The following is a 21085-nucleotide window of genomic DNA, read 5'->3' as shown; positions in this document are numbered from 1 at the left end:
TGAGACCCGTGCGCGCGCCAGTCGACGATTAGAGTCTTAGCTGATGGTCAGTGTTATCGTTCGGCAATTTACTGACGCCTCGATCGTAGCCCGTTGGGCAACCTTGAACGGACGACCTACTGATCGAACGAATATAACTATCGTTCGCTCGTCGAAATCGTTCTGAAACATTTTTGGAATTCAACCACCTTTCTTTGTATAAATAATATTTGCTGAATTCACTTTCGTCTACACTCTTTTAGACCATGGCCTTCAGCAGTAAATAAAACCATTCCGAATCTCAACCTAAATCTCGTATCATAGCGGTCCCCGAAATCTTTACACGCCATAAACGCAGAAAAATCCACGATCTATTAATCACCATGTATATTTCATCTCTCAAACGTTCACGATCGTTATCATCCCTGATGCTGTTAAATACGACCTCCCCGAGGTGGAAGGCATCCGAGCATGATCATAGTTCATCCCGGTGGTCCATTCTTTGTCATAGACTGTCGACCCGTCCTCAGATCCTTTTTTTCTGATCTTCAATCTTCCGACCCTTTTTCGTTGATCCTCCGAGCAGGATTTCGTGTACAGTGTGTACCAAAACGCGAGGTCCTTGAATGCGAGGTGCTGAAGAATTTCTTAACCACTGAAAAGCTTCAAACCGCGCATCCGGTTCAATTATATTCGATTCGAATAGAATCCTAGAGAAATCGATATAGCCTATCAGAACAGCTAGCCGGTGTCGAATCGCTAACGTGCTCGTTTGCGGGTCTTTGACGAAGGTTTGACACTTTTATAGACCGCTGAATCTCTTTTTATTCCCAAGGCCTACCTAGCTTGGTCAATGACCGAAGATGCTCATTGCTGAATGGAACCGGTTCACGTAGCCTTTGTATCGTTAACAAAATTGTGTTTTCGAATGTGAAATCTCAACGTTGCCCTCTTATGCAAATAGTTCTTAGGAAATGAAATAATTATTTGCGAATATCAGTTCGAACAAACACGCAGCTTGAGTGTTCATTATAATCGAGAGATGATCGAACTGTTCCCCGTTTAATTACCGGGCAATTAATGAAAATTGTCGTTCCGATATCGGTTAGGTGAGGCTGGTCTCGGATACGTTGCACTTAATTTCTTACGGTGGATAACAAGCGCGTTTAAAACCTGTTTCGCGTTATTTTTGGCATGGCAGGAGGATCATCGCGTCGATTCACGGAAAAATCGTTGTCCGGGGTTGACGTGCGTGTCTCCACCTATCGGCACGGTCGGTTGAACGTATTTACCCGATTCGAGGAACGGGTTAACGTTGTAATTACTTCATTCCGCGGAGATAGGATATGGCACGGTTAATTTATTAGTGAACCGCTCCTAACGACTCGGAAAGCCGAACGATCGGCTACGATCCGCTGGCTAATGCACTCCGTGGAAGTTTCCAGGCCGCGGCTACCCGTAATGGTTCCACCGTCGGAAGATGTCTCTGAATTTGCATCGGCCACGATTCCCCGCGAAATGTCGCGCAGATACCGCGAGATTGCTTAATGTCGCGGCTACGATTAGGCCACCCGAAGACGGGCGCACCGCGACTCTAACGTCCACTCGGCAACCGCATATTAATTCCCGACGCGATATCCTAATGATACTCGACGACTGTGTAATTAAGGGATCGGCTGGACGATATAACCACCTTGAAAAATCCGTTCTCGGTGAAAATTAGATAACAGAACTTCCGGGGTTCTTCGGAAAATCCATCGCGATGGCGCGACGACTCGGAGGACTTCCGGTTTTCCGTGGATGGGAATGCAATTGTGAAAAGAAACTCGAATCGATTCCACGTCCACTGTAACGCTCGATCGTGCTCGGTGCACGACGGGTAACGCGTTATATTGTGTCGGAAAGGTTGTTCGTCGTTGCTGAAGAGCACAGTACGGTACAGCGCAGCAAGGCGAGCTCACGGTTCGGCCAGTAATATACCGTTCGGTGTGTTTACACGCAGGCACGAAAATTGTGGGGAAAATGATGGTTGTGGGCGGGCCCCGACTGGCCGGGGTCAGGTCGTGTCACGGAGGAGCCAGCATCCACGCCCCCCTAACGATCGAAATTCATTTCCATAATTATCTCACGACCGCCGCGCCGCACCGCGCCGAGCCGCGTGCTATGCCACCTGAGGGAAACGTTCGGCCTGATTCGTCCGGGGACATGGCTCATTCGTGTGAACCTCGCGGACGGAAGTTCGAGGTTAAATTCTTGGTTCTACGGTCCCCGGTGCTCATTACCTCCAGCTCGTTAACCCTACGATCATCGCAGCCGGGTCCACTCTGACCCGCAGCTGCGAACGTTCAAACTCTAATCCTTTCCGCTACGAGACTCTTCTTTCACTTCTCTCTACAAACAATTCGAACGCGTTTATTTATTATTAGTGGCCTCATGGCAAATTGAAGCAGTCAAATACAGAAGTGGATGGACGTTAGAAGAATTTAAGGCCATTGTTCCATCATTGCATTTTCAGTTAACTCTAGCTTCTCACAATTGATTTAGACAATTTTTCTATCGCAAAGACCCGCAGCCCAACGATTAGGCGACCGTGCGTCGCCTGGAAAAAGCGTCGCAGGATTTACGCGAACACCCGCGCACGTTGCGCGGAACGTTGTCCGGCGTGTTTCAGTGTGCGTGATCAGTGTCCCACGTGCATTTACATATCCGCCAACCCTCATGATTGCGAATGTACTGTTTAGCGTGTTGCGGGTCCCTCTCTTTTTCTCGGTCTCGGAGAGCTCGGTTTCTCCCAGGTTGGATAGCCAACCGAAGCGAGCGCTCGCGGACTCTCCGTATCATCAGCCATAATGTCGCTTTTTCATAACGGCCGGTGGAACACGGCCTTAAATCCTCGCTTCTTCGATCTCTCGTGCGCATTAAATTCAGCGAGGACGCGAGATTACTTATAATTAAACCTCCTGGGCAACGCGCACCGTTCCTTCTTCCTCTCTCTCTCTCATTTCCACCATCTTCCTTCCTCGCTGTTTCGTTTTCTCTTTGTGTATGCGTGTCCGCAGCCCCTCGAAACCTTCCGACGATTTTTTAGCTCTCGAAGCGAGCGCTAGTACGCTGCTGTTTGAACTACGTTATGTGCAGGATGCAATAAGGTACCGAGATATTCGCGAGTGCTCGGGCACCGCTCTTTTGCTTGCCGATTAATGGTCGAAACGAGTAGAGATTGGTCGAAATCTGGTAGTAAACTAATTGTTCCAACTTCTCGAAAAACTTCAAGTAGCACAGTCCGATATTAAAAGAGGATTTTTAAGAGCGTCCGAATGTTAATGGGAGTCACTGCGGGTGTGTTCTCGCGATAATTGCGGCATCGAATAAAGCGCGCCGAAAGGATTGAACCATAGTAATCGGCAGAGTAAACATCGACGGACGCGGAAGAGGAGGGGTTGTTTTTCCTGAGATCGGGCCGCGTCGGCAGCGCAGTTCGCAGTTTCACGGGTGCCCAGGCCCGAGTCTATGATCTACCGCATTCTATTATATCCTTGAATATTGTACTTAACGTCAGAACGTCGTGTAATGCCGTGTAATTCCGTAATATGCGGAACGTAATGCAGCCGCGAGTTCATTATTATCAAATCCATAAATTTGCCCGCGTTACACGGGCGCGGGGCCCGATGCAAATGCGCGCGGCGCGGACCCGCGCGGAGCAGTAAATTGTTTCGTTAACATCGCTAAACACCACCTCGCCGGAGATCGCTCGATTTATCTGACTGAACGCTGGAATCCTTTTCACCCGGCCTCGCTTCCGCGATATTAAGGTCGTCCTGCGAGGAACAAGGCGCGAGGAATCTCGCGTATCGAACCCGGGGTCCTGCACGGGAACGCGAATTATTCGAACTCCTACACGCCGTGCCCAACGCTGTGACATTCATTTTGTCCGCGACTGTACAACCGAAACATTGTAAACATTCGAGAGAATCGTGAAACTTGGATTTTTATAAAAATTTTGCCAGTCTAGTCATGCGCAACATAACCGCGGATCATCGCTGTTATCCTGGCTCGTTGGACATCTGATAAACGCTGACCGAACGGCCAGATCTCGCGATAACAAATTCTTTAATACAGAAGGAATCGAAGCAAATGATAATTACATTTCTCGCTTATTAGGCGAACCAGTCCCGCGATCATGCGCAGTGGATCCGCGAATATACGATCACGATGTCGTCCATATCCCGGACAAATGTGGCAATTCAGGGCCCAATTAAAACGGGAAAGTAATATTTTCGATCCACGGATCCATCGAGGATTTATCGCGATCGGGCTGCTGTTAAGGACGGTTCGAGTAGGAGTCCGAGGTTGTTCCGTGAGCAACTGTCGTTAGCCTTGGCCTTTTCCCGGCCTGGTGAAAATTAGGATCGCGACGAAAACGCGAGCGAACGCAGACACCGCTAAGACGACGATTATCGCTCGTTCGCCGTCGCGATTTTATTAGCGGACGCGCGAGCGCGAGCGCAAGCGCAAGCGCGCGCTGGCGCGGGCGCAAAACGTGAAAACCAGTTTCTCCCCGCAGGAAAGCCCGATACCGATACGCGGGCAATATTTCTACAAGGTAATACACTTAACGCGACGCGAAACAAAGCAGAAAAACCAAGGGGTAATGCAATAATGCCGGCAATTAACGCGAGTTTTCGTGCAAGACGCCGCGGATCGGCGACCGGCTCGCCCTGCCGATCGCGCTTATCGTTAACGACCATCTAAACGGCCGATCTCGAGACGGCGAACTCGCAACGAATCGTTATCGCCGAAAATTTCATCGGTTATCGGTTTTCTCGAGACGAGTACAAGCGAAATCGCCGCACAGTGGGCAATTTGGACAAAATCGGATTCAAAATCAAGGAACTTTCGATAGGAATGAGGTAGAGCGATGAAATTTTCTTTAAATGAAAGCTGCAACTTTGTAGAATATGGGAAAAATAGGGAGATTATTACCATCCAATCATTTCAACGAAAAAATGATTTCATTAGTTTTTGTCACAAAAATCTATTTCTTGCAAAATCCTGAGGTCGTAGACAAATTTTGAGACCAGATTTGAAATCAGCGTGAAAGAATCTATGGGAAATGATGTATAGCATGTTAAAAAAAAATTTTTCCGCGCGTGGTATTGGAAAAACTAAAATTTTCTTGAATTTGTGCGCGTTTAACGAATTTTCTCGAGGTTAAAGAACGTTCGTACCACAATCTCTCTATTTTTCCCATATTCCACAAAGTTTCAGCTTTCATTTAAAAAAAATTTCACCGCTCTACCACATTCCTATCGAAAGTTCCTTGATTTTGAATCCGATTTTGTCCAAATTGCCCACTGTGCGCCGTGGCCCCGAGGATTTACAATGGTTCACGAAAATGTTCGAACGCCCTTCAAAATGGTAAAAATTTCTTGAAATCGGACCAAACGAGCTGACCTTTTTTTCAGAACACGAAAAAGTGCACTCTTAAAACTAAATGGCGTTCTGAAAACTGTAAAGACAAAAAACTGTGCCACTATGCATCCCCGCGCTGGCAGTCTCTCTCGCGTCTCTCGCGCGGCCATAATGCACGCTCACGTAAGGGGGTACAGGCGAGTTCTTCATTATCGTCAGGGGCCTAAATTGCGTGGGCGTACCTATACCTTCGTGCACGTTACTTACCTTGACGTACTGTACCCGCGCGGCGCGGTGTGTGCCGGTGTCGCGTACACACAGAGATAGGGCGAATGAGAAAAAGAGGGGTAGAGGGAGGGAGAGAGAGAGAGAGAGCGAGAGGGAGAGGGAGAGAGATAGAGAGAGAGAGAGAGAGCACAGCGGGTCCATGGTTGTGGGTACACGGCCGGTCGCGGGTCGCCTCGCTTGTCTGCGGCTACAGGTTCGCGAGAGCCGAGCCCGTCCGATCTTGCTCGAGTGTAACCGAAGCCCGCGAAGCCGGTTGTCGCGCTCCTCGCCAGATGCGACGTCGAGTCAGTATCGCGTCAGTCCTCCAGCGGAATTGGTCAGTGATCTGTGTCAGAGCAGGGCCAGTCGTCACCATTTTTTTCTTCCCTCCCCCATTTTACGCTAGAATTTTTCGCACAACTCGCCTAACCGAGGCTCTGGATAAGCCGAGGGCCACCTCCTCTCGCCGTACCCTACGGGGAAAAAAAGTGATTCACTTGATTCACGTGTTACCTGCCCCCTCGTGGACCAATCTGCACGCTAATTGCCGCGAACCCGACCCCCTCCCTCCCGCCCCGGTACCTGCGCGTACATAGCTGCAGATATACTGCACGTATGCAGGTATACCACTACCGATAGAGAGGAAAAGAGGAAGAGAGGGGTATACGTATGCGTGCAAGTACGTAGACGGCCGAGTTGAGTATACCAGATGTATATACAGTAATACAGTGCCAACTACACAGTGGAGTTACCAGTGGGGAAAACAAAAATTAGTTTGCAAGCGGACGTGCCTCGCGGCGACCCTCGTCCACCACGTTCTGGATCAAGCAACGGGCGGCAGGTGAGTGGAAAGTTTCGTAGGGTATACCTTTCGAGGCGACTCGCTCGACCAGCGGACCTTCTGGTACTACAGGGCGGAATCGCCGAGGAATCTTCGCCGCCGGAGAGAGAGATATACGTTTTGTTCGAAAGGGAACGCTTACGCTCGCTGCCGCTTTGGTACCGAACCCAGCGAGCGCTTGAAAGTTTTGCTTCGGGAAAGAAAGACCCGATTTTATGTAGATTTTCCAAGATTTATCTGGAACTATGAGATTTATGTTTTATATTTAACTTTGTCTGATCTGGAATTTTTTTTTTCGTGGCATACGGACTTATAGGTTAGGGTAATTTATGGTATTGTGAAATTTATTGGATGTTGGACTCGTAAATGGTACTTGTACTTAACACCTTGGGCATATTGTGAAATATGATCCCATATTATTGGCGAATTTATGCAGTAATTCATTGTTACGAGCTTGCGTTTTATCGCACGATAGGGAAGCTATGATAAGTAGAATAGGCATCCTTTACGTGGCCATTGGTTAGCGTTCGGAATATTTTACTGCGCAGCTCTTGTTCGCAATGTTAATTAATTTGCTGTTTAATCAGAGTCTGTTCGAGATATTAAGTGCTCTTATAATTTGATAATATCTGAAGGAAACCACAAATCGTATAATGGGTAGCATTTATCGGAATCATGTTTAGCATTTGTAATATATCACTGTACCAGCAGTGCCCTTGTATATATTATCTAACTCACCAATACTACGACTCTCCACTTTATTGTATAATAAAATATAGGTTTTAAGTAGAATAGGTATCATTTGTGAGGCCAATGATTAGCATTGATAATATTTTATTGCACCGTAGATATCCTTGTTCGTAATATTAATCAATCTGTATTCCAATTCAGCAAGATAATAATTTAAGATAATTTACCAAGATTATACGCTTGTACTTTATCGTACGATTAAAAAAAAACACAGGTGTTTAATATTATCGTATCATTTACGAGTCCAATGGTTAGCATTTAAAATATTTCACATGAGTTCTTGTTCATAGTATTAATCAATCATCGTCCTAGTTCACCATTATCATTTTTCTTTTACCGTGTAATGGGATCCATATTTTAAGCGGAATAGGTACCATTTATGGAGTCAACAGTTACCATTCGATATATTTTACTGTTCCGTAAAACCTTCGCTTATAGCATTGATAAATCGTGTCCTAATTTATCAATATTATGAGCTTGTCTTGTATCCTGCTATAAGCACGAGTATTTTAAGCAGAATAGGTACCATTAATGGAACCGATGGTTACCATTCGAAATATTTTACTGTTCTACAAGCCTTTACTCATGATATTGACAAATTGTGTCCTAATTTATCAATGTCGTAAGCTTGTGTTGTATTCTACAGTAAAGTAGAAGTATTAAGTAGAATAGGTACCATTACTGGGACCAATGCCGCCTAATTAAGGAGCCCCATTAGTCGAGCGCGTACCAATTCGCTAACATTACAAACTTTCATAAGATTGCACGAATCGGTCCCGATTATTATTAAACCTCAAGGTACCATTTTCCGGACCAATGGTTACCATTGATTTTTACTGTTCCTCCAGTTATATAGTTCACGTCGAGCAATTCTGTTCTAACGCACCGATATTCCAAGCTTGTAATTCATTGTGCAATTGGCTCCAGGTGTAAAATATCGCAGGTACCATTCCTGGAACGACTATTGAACGTTCGCAGTACTCTGCCGTGAAAAATGGAGTGAACGTTGCTAGCCGGCTCCGGACTCGCTCGTGCATTTCGCATTGTCTTAATCCCCCGTGAATCATGGCAATTTATTTTCGACTGTTTGCACATCAACGCGACACGTTCCATTACCTGGAACGCTGAGTTGCCGTTTCACGGCTAGAAAAACATGGGACCCGAGGACTTGGTTGCTCTTGCCACTCTTCGATATTGTTCCCCTTTCTCTTTTTTCGCTGTGGACGATGAGGGAAGACGTTGACCTGGTCACTTCTTGCCACTCGTCGAATCTGCATCTCAAGAACCAACAAATTTCTTCAGCGCTGCACCTTCGACACGTTCACTGTCCAGGTTTCAGCAAGTCATGGACCATTAAAATGCTCAGGTTAAATATCTTTCTCGATATTGACTTTCGAACAAATAGTTGCTTATTTTACTAATTTACATTACGTTCGCTAACAACGTCACAACGACATAGTACGAAGCAACAAATTCTGGTATTTCTCAGCTATTCTAAAGTCATGTAATTAAATTATACGAAGTTGCAGCGAGTTTCGAAGTAAAAGAGGATCTCGAATGGTCAAGAGTATTCTCGTCCACGACACAGGGCCGCGAAAGATAATATCCACTCAATTTATTAGAACAAAACGTTGCCACACCAAAAAGTCGACGGTCGAAGAGCCTTCTCCGGCAAGACGATCGTAAAACCGAGCCTGCCAAGGCTCTTCTCTCGACTTCGTTCCCCCGTCTTCTTTCGTTTCTGCTTTTTTTTCGTCCCTTTTCTCGATCCCTTACCGTTAGTGGTCCGCCCTGCCGACGAGGATCGCGTTGATCAACGTCGAAATTTATCTTCGGAGATCCCCCGCCTCGTACGTGCCTTCGTCGGCTGCTTCGCCCGCCTCTCGAAACTCTTCTGCCGGGACCCACTTCTTTTTTATTGTAGTTTCTGCGGAACGGCGACGCCGAAGTACCGGTACTTTGGAATATTAACACTCGCCGGTTCTGAGACTCGGGGGAAGCTGCGAGTGGGCACGGTCCCTGGTGCAGATATGAACAAATACCGGTACTCGGAGTACTCGCTGATGCGTCATTTCGCACTTTATCGAATCGGACTTCGGTGGTCCGACGTGTCTGTGTTTTGGGAGGTCGGTGACCCGAGAGTTTGGAGCGCTGAGAGTTCTGTGCTCTCAGAGTTACATGCCCTGAGAGTTTGGTGCGCTGAGAGTTCTGGGCGCTGAGAATTCGGTGCGCTGAGAGTTCTGTGCTCTCAGAGATTCATGCCCTGAGAGTTTGGTGCGCTGAGAGTTCTGAGCGCTTAGAATTCGGTGCTCTGAAAATTCTGGACGCTTAGAGTTCTGGGCGCTTAGAATTCGGTGCGCTGAGAAGTCCGAGCGCTTGGAGTTTGGAGCGTTGAGAATTCGGTGTGCTGAGAGTTCTGTGCTCTCAGAGTTTGGTGCGCTGAGAGTTCTGGGCGCTTGGAATTCGGGGCGCTGAGAGTTCTGTGCTCTCCGAGTTTGATGCCCTGAGAGTTTGGTGCGCTGAGAGTTCTGAGCGCTTAGAATTTGGTGCTCTGAAAATTCTGGACGCTTAGAGTACTGGGCGCTTAGAATTCGGTGCGCTGAGAGGTCAGAGCGCTTGGAGTTCGGAGCGCTAAGAGTTTAGGGCGTTGAGAATTCGGTGCGCTGAGAGTAGAATCTTTGAAAATCGCGCCGGAAAAATCGAAATGGATGAGGTGTTTCTTCGGTGCGGCAATATACTCGTGCTCGTTTCCACCGGACGTGCATAAAGGAAGGTTCTGATACACGAAATAAGGAAACAGTTTAACTCGCGTAATCGAACCTGCATGACCGATTATCCATCTACCGCCCCAAGAGCGTTCGCCTATTCGCAGGGATAATTGCCGCTTCTTGGTATCAATTAAAAAGAAGTTGATTGTTATAGGTGTTTCGTGGCGGACGTATTTTTGCGGCTGATCGGTTATACCGCCTCGGTGTAATCGGTTACATGTTGAACATGTATTCCCGCGGTGCGATTTTTTGCTGCCTCTTCCGATATTAGAACATCGTAATTATGCGTTCCTATTATTAACTGTTAATACTCGGCCTGGAACCGGACTGGTTTGCAAATCCGGATTCTTATGGCTCGGCTGTGTACTGCGATGCGCGCCCGTCGAGATCTTACATCAGCTATTAACAATGTATTCCGGGCTGTATGTTATACTTATTGATTCCATATTTCTGTCGTTTTGACGGTGAGATATCTTCGACTGGAAATTGTATTTTTGAGAATCTCAATCAGTTGTAGCAACTCGGAACAGACAGAATTTAATTGATATTCGCTTTCAGACCTCAACATTAGACATTCACTTGGCAATGTTAAAACTATCGGTTCTCCAAGATCTGCCCAACACAAAATATTAAACAAAGCAGAAATACAGCCCGGCAAGGGGCAGAAGGATAATTTCCTAACAGCCGGAGTCCAATTAAACTGGCAGCAACAGCCTCTCCTATCACCGCGTTGCGTAACAATAACACAACTTTCTTGAGCCCGATCGCGTGAAAAAAGAGCATCAGAAGGAAAGTTGTTGATCCTGTTTCCTCCCGAGTGGCTCGCGGCCATGATTATTGTAACGAGTAATAGACACGACCAGGTTCGATTGAATTTCCAAAGAAGACGGCACTAAAAAGCCGGCCAGTGGTAGTGACCTTAATAGTCGTTGTAGCGTCGAAGGAAAAAGCCTGTTTGCCGCAACGCAACGCGGGAACCTTTTCCTCGAATGCAAGCAATTTCAGGTTGGCGGGCAGCGATCACGATTTTCCCGTAAATTTTCTCTCTCTCTCTCTCTCTCTCTCTCTCTCTCTCGACGATTCTCTCGGACAATGGCCCGTTGAATACGTGAACGCAGCGGAGCACGAGAACGCTCGCCGAGGTTAAAATCGAATGTGTGTCACGTTCACCGCGGCGTCGATTAGTAATCGGAGCGCGAGCCGGCCAATTACACTTGAAAAAGTCAATGTTACGCCGCGGAAGGTTTGGCCGCGGGTTTGTTGTTGCGCAACAACATGTTCCGGCTGTTGTCCCCTGTTCCTGTGAACTTTTCAGGTCGGCAATCGGTCAATAAATGGCATTGTTGCGCGTCGCGACGATCGTCCCTTTGTTCTGCACTCGGCGCGTTGAGAAGTCAGAGTTTTGGGGGTCGGTGAGGTCAGAGTTTGGCATGCTGGGAGTTCGGTACGTTGTGAACTCGGTGCGCTGAGAATTTGGTGCGCTGAGAGTGTAGAGCATTGAGAGGTTAGGTCGCTGAGACGTTAGGACGCTGAGAGTTTAGGACACTGAAAGTTTGGAGCGCTGAGAGTTTGGGGCACTGAGAGTTTGGGCGCTGAGAATTTGGTGCGCTGAGAGTTTAGGGTACTGAGAGTTTGGGGCGCTGAGAGTTTGGGGCGCTGAGAATTTGGTGCGCTGAGAGTTTAGGGTCCTGAGAGTTTGGGGCACTGAGAATTTGGTGCGCTGAGAGTTTAGGACGCTGAGAGTTTGGGGCGCTGAGTGTTTAGAGCACTGAGCTCTAGGAAGATCACTTTTGCATACAAAAATGTTCATCAAACGTGAAATGGTTCGTTCAACCAACCTGATGGAACATTTTTGAAAAATGCTGTTTGGCATTCATCTCTTAAAAGGCTTCCACGATTTTGCCCAGCCACGAAGTTACCTCCAAAGGATAGTAGGTCAGTAGAATAAGGTCGCAACGTTAGGGAATTGCTTTTCGGAGTATATCTGGTACGTGCACGATAAGAATCGCCGTGTTTGCATTTCCTGGAAGGTGTTTGCGCGACGCGACCAGATTTTTCGCAACTTTCTAGAAAATACGATGGTGACGGATAACTTTTGTTATTACGGGAAGCGCATTGCGAGTTCAACAGTTAAACTACATAAAAAGCGATAACACATTCATCGTGATAATGAAGCATTGTGTTGTGGAAATAATTTATCGCGTAGCCTGATATCGTCTGAATAGGAAGAGTACGATGACTCATAAGACTTTACCTTCCTGTTAACAATTTATAATCTCATAAACGCGTGTCATAAAAGATTCAAGAATGAGTGTGCACGACCAGATGTAAAAGTATGCGGTAACATTAACTTTGGTATTTGTGCGATTTGATGCGTATCAGATGCAACAATAATAATAACGGGACAGTTTGCATTTTCCACTGTGGAACGATTTAAGGTCCCAAAAGGAGACACTAAAAATTTTTCTCCGAGAAAAGACTCGCAACACCCACGCAATAGACTGAACCCTCCGCTTTCACAATTCAGGTCAACGCACCAAGATACCTACTTAAACCACTACACATGCTCCTGGCATAATCCCGACGGTGTTACACCAAGATTTAACACAACGAGCATACAAAAGCCGATGGTCGACGGGCAACGCAACAGACCTTAGACCTATTTGTACGGTGAATTAGAGATCCCCTGTTGGACCCGCTCGTGTCCTTTTTATTCCCGGTGCTGTCGGGCATTACGACAGGAGCGTATCATCATCGGGGCCCCTTGGTTTTCCCTCCTTCCCCTTCGGTGGAACCGAGAAGAAGGAACCGGGGGACCGTTTTACGGCCGGCCCAGCATCCCCGGCTAACAATGTTTGTTATAGCGGACGCACGGAGCGGAATGTACGCATTATATCATTACGCATTATTACCCATTACATACCTCGTTACACCGTGTGTATCGTATATTATGCCTAGGCCGGGGCTCGCATAGAAAAACTGAAGGATTTCTCCGTGCTCCGTTCTCGCGACTGACGGGACCCTGCGCGAGCACGAGCACACAGGGGACCATTATCAGCTAGAAAGAGACAGCTCTCTCTCTCTCTCTTTCTCTCTATATTCCCGCGCGTAATACGTGACGCGGGATATCTAATTGTATAGTAAATAACCTTCGTAAATTACGCATATAATGCTCAATGCCGGCTGTCGAGAGCCACATTGTGTGGCACCTATCGCGAGGAGACGCTCAGACGTAGACGATCGCTGCTAGGTGCCTTTTATTCGGGCCCACCTGCTGCCTTTTCTACATCCTACCTGTCGATCGAACCTCCCAGGGTCTGCATCTACGACCGTCTCAACAGATTCTTCAGGATTTTGAGGATCTTTCGGTTTGAGAGTTCTGCTTTCTGCAGGGCTCTAAAAATTGGGGGCACTGAAAATTGGGGGCCTTGTAAATTTGAGGCACGGAAAATTTATCTCTCTTCATCGAAAGAGAGAGGTCGCGAGAAAGAAAGACAGAGAGGTGGAGGGGTGTGGGGGCGGAGGTGGGGGTTTACCGCGCGTCTCGTTAGACAAACCAGGAAACATGAATCTGGCGAGAGTATCGTCGTTAACGCTCGAACTTTTTCTGTTGGCGGGCCCCGCCGCTGCCGGCGCAATTCTGTTCGTACTCGAGGATATTCCGTACCCCCTTTGCGTCCCCCTTTGCGTCCCCCTACAAAACACATACCTGTCGGTTCACTGGTATCCAGCTTGTTGCTCGATAACGGGCCCGCGATTACAGGGATACGCGTTAAAACCGAATTACGCGACTCGGTTTTGTCCGGGGCCGCGGCGATAACGCGAACATTGTTCGCGTATTGCGCGATAAGATAAGCCGGAGGCTGCGTAACCATCGTGGGATACACTAATTAGAACTGGTCCCCCCGTCCGGTCTCGTCGCGATACTGCGAATTATCGCGAACACGCCGATCGGAACTCGCGAAGGAATTGCTCTCTGCGATCCGCGCATGATCTGTTGCGGATCGAGGAAGAATGCTAACTCTGACGATATGTCAATAGCTCTACCACAATTTTCGCAATTACGCGTTACCGTGAAACAGTGTGCGGTGCATTAGATCGTGATTAAACGTGATATTTAGTCACGGGGACTGTAACGCTCGCCCCCGATAACCGATACGGGGCCTTCGCGACAGAGTTCCAATTACGGGTTAGGTTTCTCTCGTTTACCGGCTGTTAACCTTCGAGAGGCGAACCCTGGGTCAGAGTGACCCACCCAGTCCGGTATCTGTGACAGTACAGTACGACAAACATGAAAGAATTAAACTGCACGACACGTAATAAGAAGATCAATTTTCCTGTTTGTATCAATGAGCACTCTGGGCACTTTTTAGGACGATTGGTACGATTGGACAGATTAGAATGTTTCTTTTCCGGCGGATTCCGTTCAATTTGAATCGTAAAATTGAGCGTTGATTCAATTAGGCTCTCAGCTAACAGGTTCCATCGAACGTTAATTTCAGGGCTCTCGTTGCATCGATTAAACTAGTCCTCCAGTTATCATACTCTATCCAGTTTTAATTCTGGGTGGAATTTCTATTGCATCAATTTATCTGACCTCTAATGTACTGAATCTTGACTAAGATATTCATTAAAGCGACTTTTCTTCGCGGTAGAGTAACGAGTGAAATTAAGCAGGAAGCGTATTCCGTGTGTTTGGTACACCTACACGATCCGCGCGCGAGCCTCTCTCGCGCTCCGTCTTCCTACATTCACGAGCCTGATTATTATTGGCTATTTATATGCGGCGTGGTCGGTTTGGAATAAAAGTGAACGCGGGCGGAGAACGGGGCCGGAAGTCACCGTTCACGTTCGATGGAACGCGAAACAGACACAGGATTCGTGCGAATTGCAATTAAGCGAGAAACAAACTTCGCGTGCGATTTTGCTGGAAATTCTTTGGCGCGCAGGTAAAAGTAGATCGCCAATGTTTATGTAATCACGCATTTATTATCATTCACATCCGTCATTCACGGATATTAAAGAAACAACGTAGAACGTACCACAGGGTATAATACTTTTCGCGAATTAAGAGGGTTGTTACGTTCAAATAGGTGTGCAGAAAGTGAAGAAATTTTGTCTTCAAGTAACAAGTCCATCGGCGTCCATAAAACGTTAAAAAACCTCGTATTCTTCGAACATTTGATATTGACCAGCTATTTATACGCTGGCGTGATTAAGTCTAGGAAAAAGTACACTAATGCCGGCAATCTTAATGCAAACAAGTATTAAACGCAGTATAAAACCAGCTCCTACCATAGAATCTGAGCCTGGAAACCGCGAAAGATCACCTCCGATCTCGATGCGATCCCGCTGATAATTAACATAGTTGATAGCGATCTCTCACCGCATCTCAAGTCGAAACTCGCTTACTAATAGGCTTATCACCGACTGTAGTACATGGAGGAGAAGCTCAGCGATTCCTCTTCGAACCACTAATCTCTCTCTCTCGAGAGAAGCGATTAGATAGCGTTCCTCGAGGTGTCGCGTTGTCTCGCTATCGCGGCTGCTTCGAAGTGCAAGAGTGGGAGGCTCTGAGAGTTCTGGGGTTTCAGACGCGCTGAGAATTCGCTGGGTTTAGAATTCGTTACGCCGAGAATTAGGTGTGCTGAGAATTGGGGGAGCTGAGAATTCGGTGCGCTGAGAATTGGGGGGCCGAGAATTAGGTGTGCTGAGAATTGGGGGAGCTGAGAATTGTGGGAGCCGAGAATTAGGTGCGCTGAGAATTGGGGGAGCTGAGAATTGGGTGTGCTGAGAATTGGGGGAACCCAGAATTAGGTCTGCTGAGAGTTGGGAGAGCTGAGAATTGGTGGAGCTGAAAATTGGGGGAGCTGAGAATTGGGGGATCCGAGAATTAGGTGTGCTAGGAATTGGGTGCGCTGAGAATTGGGGGTGCTGAGAATTGGGGGAGCTGAGAATTGGGGGTGCTGAGAATTGGGGGAGCTGAAAAATAGATATGCTGCGAGTTCGTTGCGCTGAGAATTAGGTGCCGTCGCGCCAGAACCGCGCGATTTACGAATTCGATCGATCGCCGCTCGGTTGATCTATCCAGGTAAACTAATTCAATTGGGTTTCACCTGGGGAACAGATCTAGCGAAACGAGAACTGCCCCGGACACCGGTGATCGAATACCGGCCGAGCGATAAGAATCGCGGGTAAATAAACGACGCTACCCGGCAGCCATTTCAAGACACACACCGACCGCCGATGCGATGCCGCCTCCTGTGTCCTTGCGCGCATTCAAATCACCGGTGTTAACCACCGCTCCCCGGCTATTGAGACATTTATCATCCGGCTAGGAAAAATGCGAAAAACAATATAGAGAACCGGCGGACAGGATAAATCAACGGGAACGGCAAGACCGAACAGTTAAAAGAATATTCATCCCCTTACTTTGATACTCAGTCCCGACCAGCAAGATATCCTCTACCTTGAATTCGACGATTTCTATAGCCACTTTATTCCCGAGATCGGAAGATTTCTAGATCTTTTAGTAAGGTCTGCTAAAGTACATAGATCGTGGTATTTTTTACTGGGAATTTTGTCTGTGCCAGATTTCTGATTTCTGGGAGTTTTGCATTTAGAGTTTATTGCGCTGAAAATTCGGAGCGTTGGGAGTTCGAGGTGCTGAGAATTCGGTGCGCTGAAAGTCCGGTGCGCTGAGAATTCGGTGCACTGAGAATTCGGTGCGCTGAGAGTCCGGGGTGCTGAGAATTCAGTGCAATGAGAGTTCAGTGCGCTGCAAATTCGGAGCGCTGGGAGTTCGGGGTGCTGAGAATTCGGTGCGCTGAGAGTGCTGTGCGCTGAGAATTCGGTGCAATGAGAGTTCAGTGCGCTGAGAATCCGGTGCGCTGAGAGTTCGGTGCGCTGAGAGTTCGATGCGCTGAGAGTTCCGTGAATAAATTCAAGGTGAAAACATGTACGTACATATTGGACAATCTAGCGGGTGACAAAGAGGGATGGGTGAATCGAGCAAATTGAAACTCGGAAGGGCACAGGAAGGTCGGTTATTAGACAGTGCGGTAACTGGGCTCGACCACGCCCGGCCAGCTAATCGTTACCCTCGGTACATCCCGGAATATTAATTAACCGGCGTGATTAATAAACTAAGACGAAGCGTCGGCTAGTTAGACGCAGGCCGGGGAGTTACCGGCGTCCATTGCGACCGTGCAGGCGCCACGGTTATCGTAATTATTGTAATTGGCGTTTACGAGGGCCATGAAGAGTCTCCGGTTGTTGGTCCGCTTCTCGGGAGCATCGGAGCGGAGAGGCGACTCGATCTTCCGGTTCTTCGCCGATCGAAGGTCGCTCGTAGCCGCTCGCGGATTAGAACGTTTACTCGACTACAGGTATAGCTCTCGATATTTAAACAACCGGCGGCCTGCGTTTCCATTAATAAGATTTATTAGGTGGCGGCGACGTGAATCGCCCCGCTGATTGGACATGAAAAATAATAAGCTCTGAGATGGAAAAAAAGTAATGGAAAATGAAAGGAGAACTGTTTTGTCGATGTTGCTTCTTCCCGAATGGTTTTCACTCCCAGTTGTTAGTGTACATTGATTAATACATATTTTTTAGTGCTTCAAAGATACGTTAAAAAGAAACAATACAGCCGATTTTTGTTTATTAGGTTTGCCAAGTCGCTCTCGATTTTTCGCTGCAGTGTTTATATCGCGATACGAGAAGAACAAATAAACAAATTCAGAGAAATGCGGTAGAAAGTTGCCGAGCAAGCTATGCAATAAGCTACGAAAGTTCGTAGTGATAAATCGGAACTCGTCCCTGCCCGAACCAATTATCTTTATCACTTTCAACGATCAGTATAACCTGCACACGCACACCGATCCAGATCATTCTATGCAGATTCGTAGAAAATGTGACCAACTGAACCAGCGCACCGCTTCTCTTATCAAACTCAATGGAATGAATCATTGACGTTCAACTTTCAAATAGTCCGCCGAACAAACAAGAAAACAAGATCGAACCGCGCGGGACTTGTGTTTAGAAACGCCAATTAGAGACGATCGATCAAAAACCGTGCAAGTAATAACAGTGCGGTCGGTAAAAAATTGCGCAAAGAAAATTGATTATCGGTTACAAAAGCGGATCGCGCGAATACCAATTTGATCCTCGTTCGAGACGAAACTGTTTTCCGTCCGACGCAGGCGAAATTAGGCGAAAAAACCCGGCCACCGGTGGGAGGGAGGGGGGGTTTGTTAAACGCTCGGATCGAAAACAATTATAGCTTACAGCGGTGCTGTCTTGGCCGCGCGTTCGAATCGCCGGCTAATCCGCTAAGCGTCGGTTTGTGTTTCAGCCGATTTGCAATTAACGCGTGACGTAGCTCATTAATCATTTCGCGTTTGCTTTAGAACAACGAGCTCGATAACGTGTTCTTCACCGGTGTCCGTTGAAACACGTGCACGGAAGACGCCGATCGACGTCCTCTGTTCTACATGCGCTGATTCCTGTACAATTGTTCTAATTAGACCAATTTTCGAAAATCCTTTGCCAACGCGGTAAACTCACGAAGAATGCAACGCAACGCGAGAGGCACGTTAGCACAACATTGCAGCAAATGCCAGGAATGTAGATCATCCAGAGGAGAAGAAGAAAGGTCCCTCGAAGCGTAAACGCGTTCAGGTCACGTCGATCCGTCCGAGTGACGCAACTCGCGGAGCGATCTATTAGCGAGTCAAAGTTGCAAGAACCGCGCGAACCGGTTCGCGAAGCGTTAACAAATCATTTTCGAGAGCGGGTAGCATAAATTAGGGCGCGACCAGCGTTTCCCCGGATCCCGGCACACCGACGCTGAATTGTGGGCAATGTCGCCGTCGTCTCGGGAACCGCAATAATGTTCGCGGGCTGGTCTCTCCGGGCGCAAAAACGAGTCCCGGGAAAAAACTCGAGCGCAATTTCCCGAGAACGATCCTCGGGCCGATCATCGTGATCCTCCCTTGAAAACGAGAGTCCGCGGAGCAGGGAACCGATTTATTCGCGCAGGGGCCGATTACTCTAGCGTAGAAAGTCGGCAAACGTTCGAACTTCTCGGTCACACTTCGACGAGCCGAACGATCTCGGTATTCTTTCCAGCCGCGATCGAATTAGACGCGCGCGCGCGCACGCGAGCGCGTTGCAAGTTCGAACGGCCATAAGAAAAGAGATTATGGATCGAAAAATTGATTTTTCTTTTCGTGGGGAGGATCTTCGGGAAGGGGAAAACGCGATAGAGGGGAACAAGGGGCCGGAGAAACAGTATCTCGTCGAGCCGTGACTTCGTACACTTCGTCTGATGCCCCGGCGCCCTTTTACGGAGGGAAGCGGCTGGCTCGCAATTAACCACGGCCGAGTTTCGCACGGTTAAGGAGCTCTAAACGGTTCTTGACCCGGTTATTAAGCCTCATATCCTCCCCGGGAACGATTTCTCTCGTTAGAGAAAAGACATCCACCTCCTCCTTCTCACGCGAAATCGAGCATAGCCGTAACAAAACGAGATTACGCCGCTCTCAGCCGATTTGAGTGCAAGAACACCGACCAATTACATGGCTCGGCTGGCTCGCCGATCATCGGCGCGGGCGGGGATAGAGAAAGAGAGTGAGAGAGATAGAGAGAGAGAGATAAAGAGAAAGAGAGCACACCGGTGTTCCATGGACGCCGAGCATCCGCAAAGAACGCGTCGCCGTCGAAATACCCAGAGACCCAATTTGCTCGCACCGCGCCGGCCATTATGATTAATTTCGCCGTAGCGTAATCGCGAGAGCATCTCCGCCTCGTAAAAATCTACGTACCGTCGCTTCCTGAGCTCGTTTCGCTGGTCTACGCCAGCCAAGTTCAACGAGGCAACGGTTAGCCTCGTCGGCAAGCTAATTGCACCTGGTAACAGGTTATTAGACTGCGGATCTTTATGTGGAATCGAAATCTTTGCCGAGGCAATCACTGTGACGCCGCTCTTTAATTCTTCTAATGCTTCTATTGTTTCGCGTTCCCCTTACACGCGACTTTTCATACCTTCTGACGCGCCGTAATTGTTCAGAACATTAGCAGCCGAATCGCACTAATACTCTACCGTTGGTTCTCTTCTGATCGATTAGAATAAATTCAGAAAAATACAATACGTCAGGAAAATAAAACCCGCAGTCTGCTAACAAGTATAAAAAGATCAACGGGTCTAGATGATCTACCTCTAAAAAGTCAGATAAATTGGCCGGATGAACTTTCGCGGGATTAACGAACGAAATGATGAAAATCGAACATCAGCGAATTGGATCGCGTAACCGGACCGATCGAAATAGAGTTTCCGTTTGCTCGCGCACCGTCCCCGGGGCCACTTTCTCGTCTCAGCCTGAGTATACATCGTCCGATCCGCGTCCGTAGATCACAAGGCTGTCTGGGTTCCTCGTACTTCTCGCGGCGGAAAATGGAAATGTTCCCGGCGAGAGAGGGGCGACCGACTCCTTTTAATATTTGAACGGTGTGCTGCTCTTCAGACGAGAACGTTCGCTGCACTTCAAGGTCCGAGTGAGTTCCACCTGGGAGCAGGGTCGGGAGCACTGAAGCTCACGACTCTCTTCCTCGGTACGTTCCTGCTGTTTCTCTCATTATCTGTTTCCTGTAGTCCCGGCCTGATATAGGGAGCCTCGTCCAGACACCTAACAACCTAGAATAATATTGCCTCGCCGTGGTCTCTCGTTGAACAGAAAGACGAGCGTTTAGCGAACTTAGTTTGTGTTGCAGCTCTTGTGCAAAAATTTTTAAATGGATCACCGACTCGATCTAAGCCGAATCCTCGGGTCCGCGCTGTGACATAGATCGTGTAGGGTATTTTCTCCGATGCATGAATATTAAGACAGTTTCTTCGGCGCCGGATTAGGTGCTCCCGCGACCTTTGTCATTTCGCGGGGACAATAATGTTCGAGATGGGGGCCACGTGCGGCCCGAGGACTCGTTCCAGGGCAGGCTGTCTGTCGTGAGATTTCACAGCGCACAATGGAGGCGGGTTCGCAGCGTGGAGAGCGTGTCGGAGCGTTTA

At 47.9% G+C, this 21085-nt stretch overlaps 1 protein-coding gene across 2 annotated transcripts in view; it reads left to right on the top strand.

Annotated features, from left to right (window-relative positions):
- The first annotated feature begins 6416 nt into the window (after positions 1–6416).
- Sano (CABIT domain-containing protein serrano) overlaps positions 6417–21085 on the top strand; it is a 168902-nt gene continuing 154233 nt past the window's right edge. For both annotated transcript variants that reach the window (XM_076800953.1, XM_076800952.1), the window contains exon 1: positions 6417–6499. The gene's annotated coding sequence lies outside the window, so the exon portion shown is untranslated. The remainder of the gene's footprint in view (positions 6500–21085) is intronic.

The sequence above is a fragment of the Halictus rubicundus genome, chromosome 15 (genome assembly GCF_050948215.1).
Source record: "Halictus rubicundus isolate RS-2024b chromosome 15, iyHalRubi1_principal, whole genome shotgun sequence".
Taxonomy (NCBI): domain Eukaryota; kingdom Metazoa; phylum Arthropoda; class Insecta; order Hymenoptera; family Halictidae; genus Halictus; species Halictus rubicundus.
This window is presented reverse-complemented; position numbering and strand designations above follow the sequence as displayed.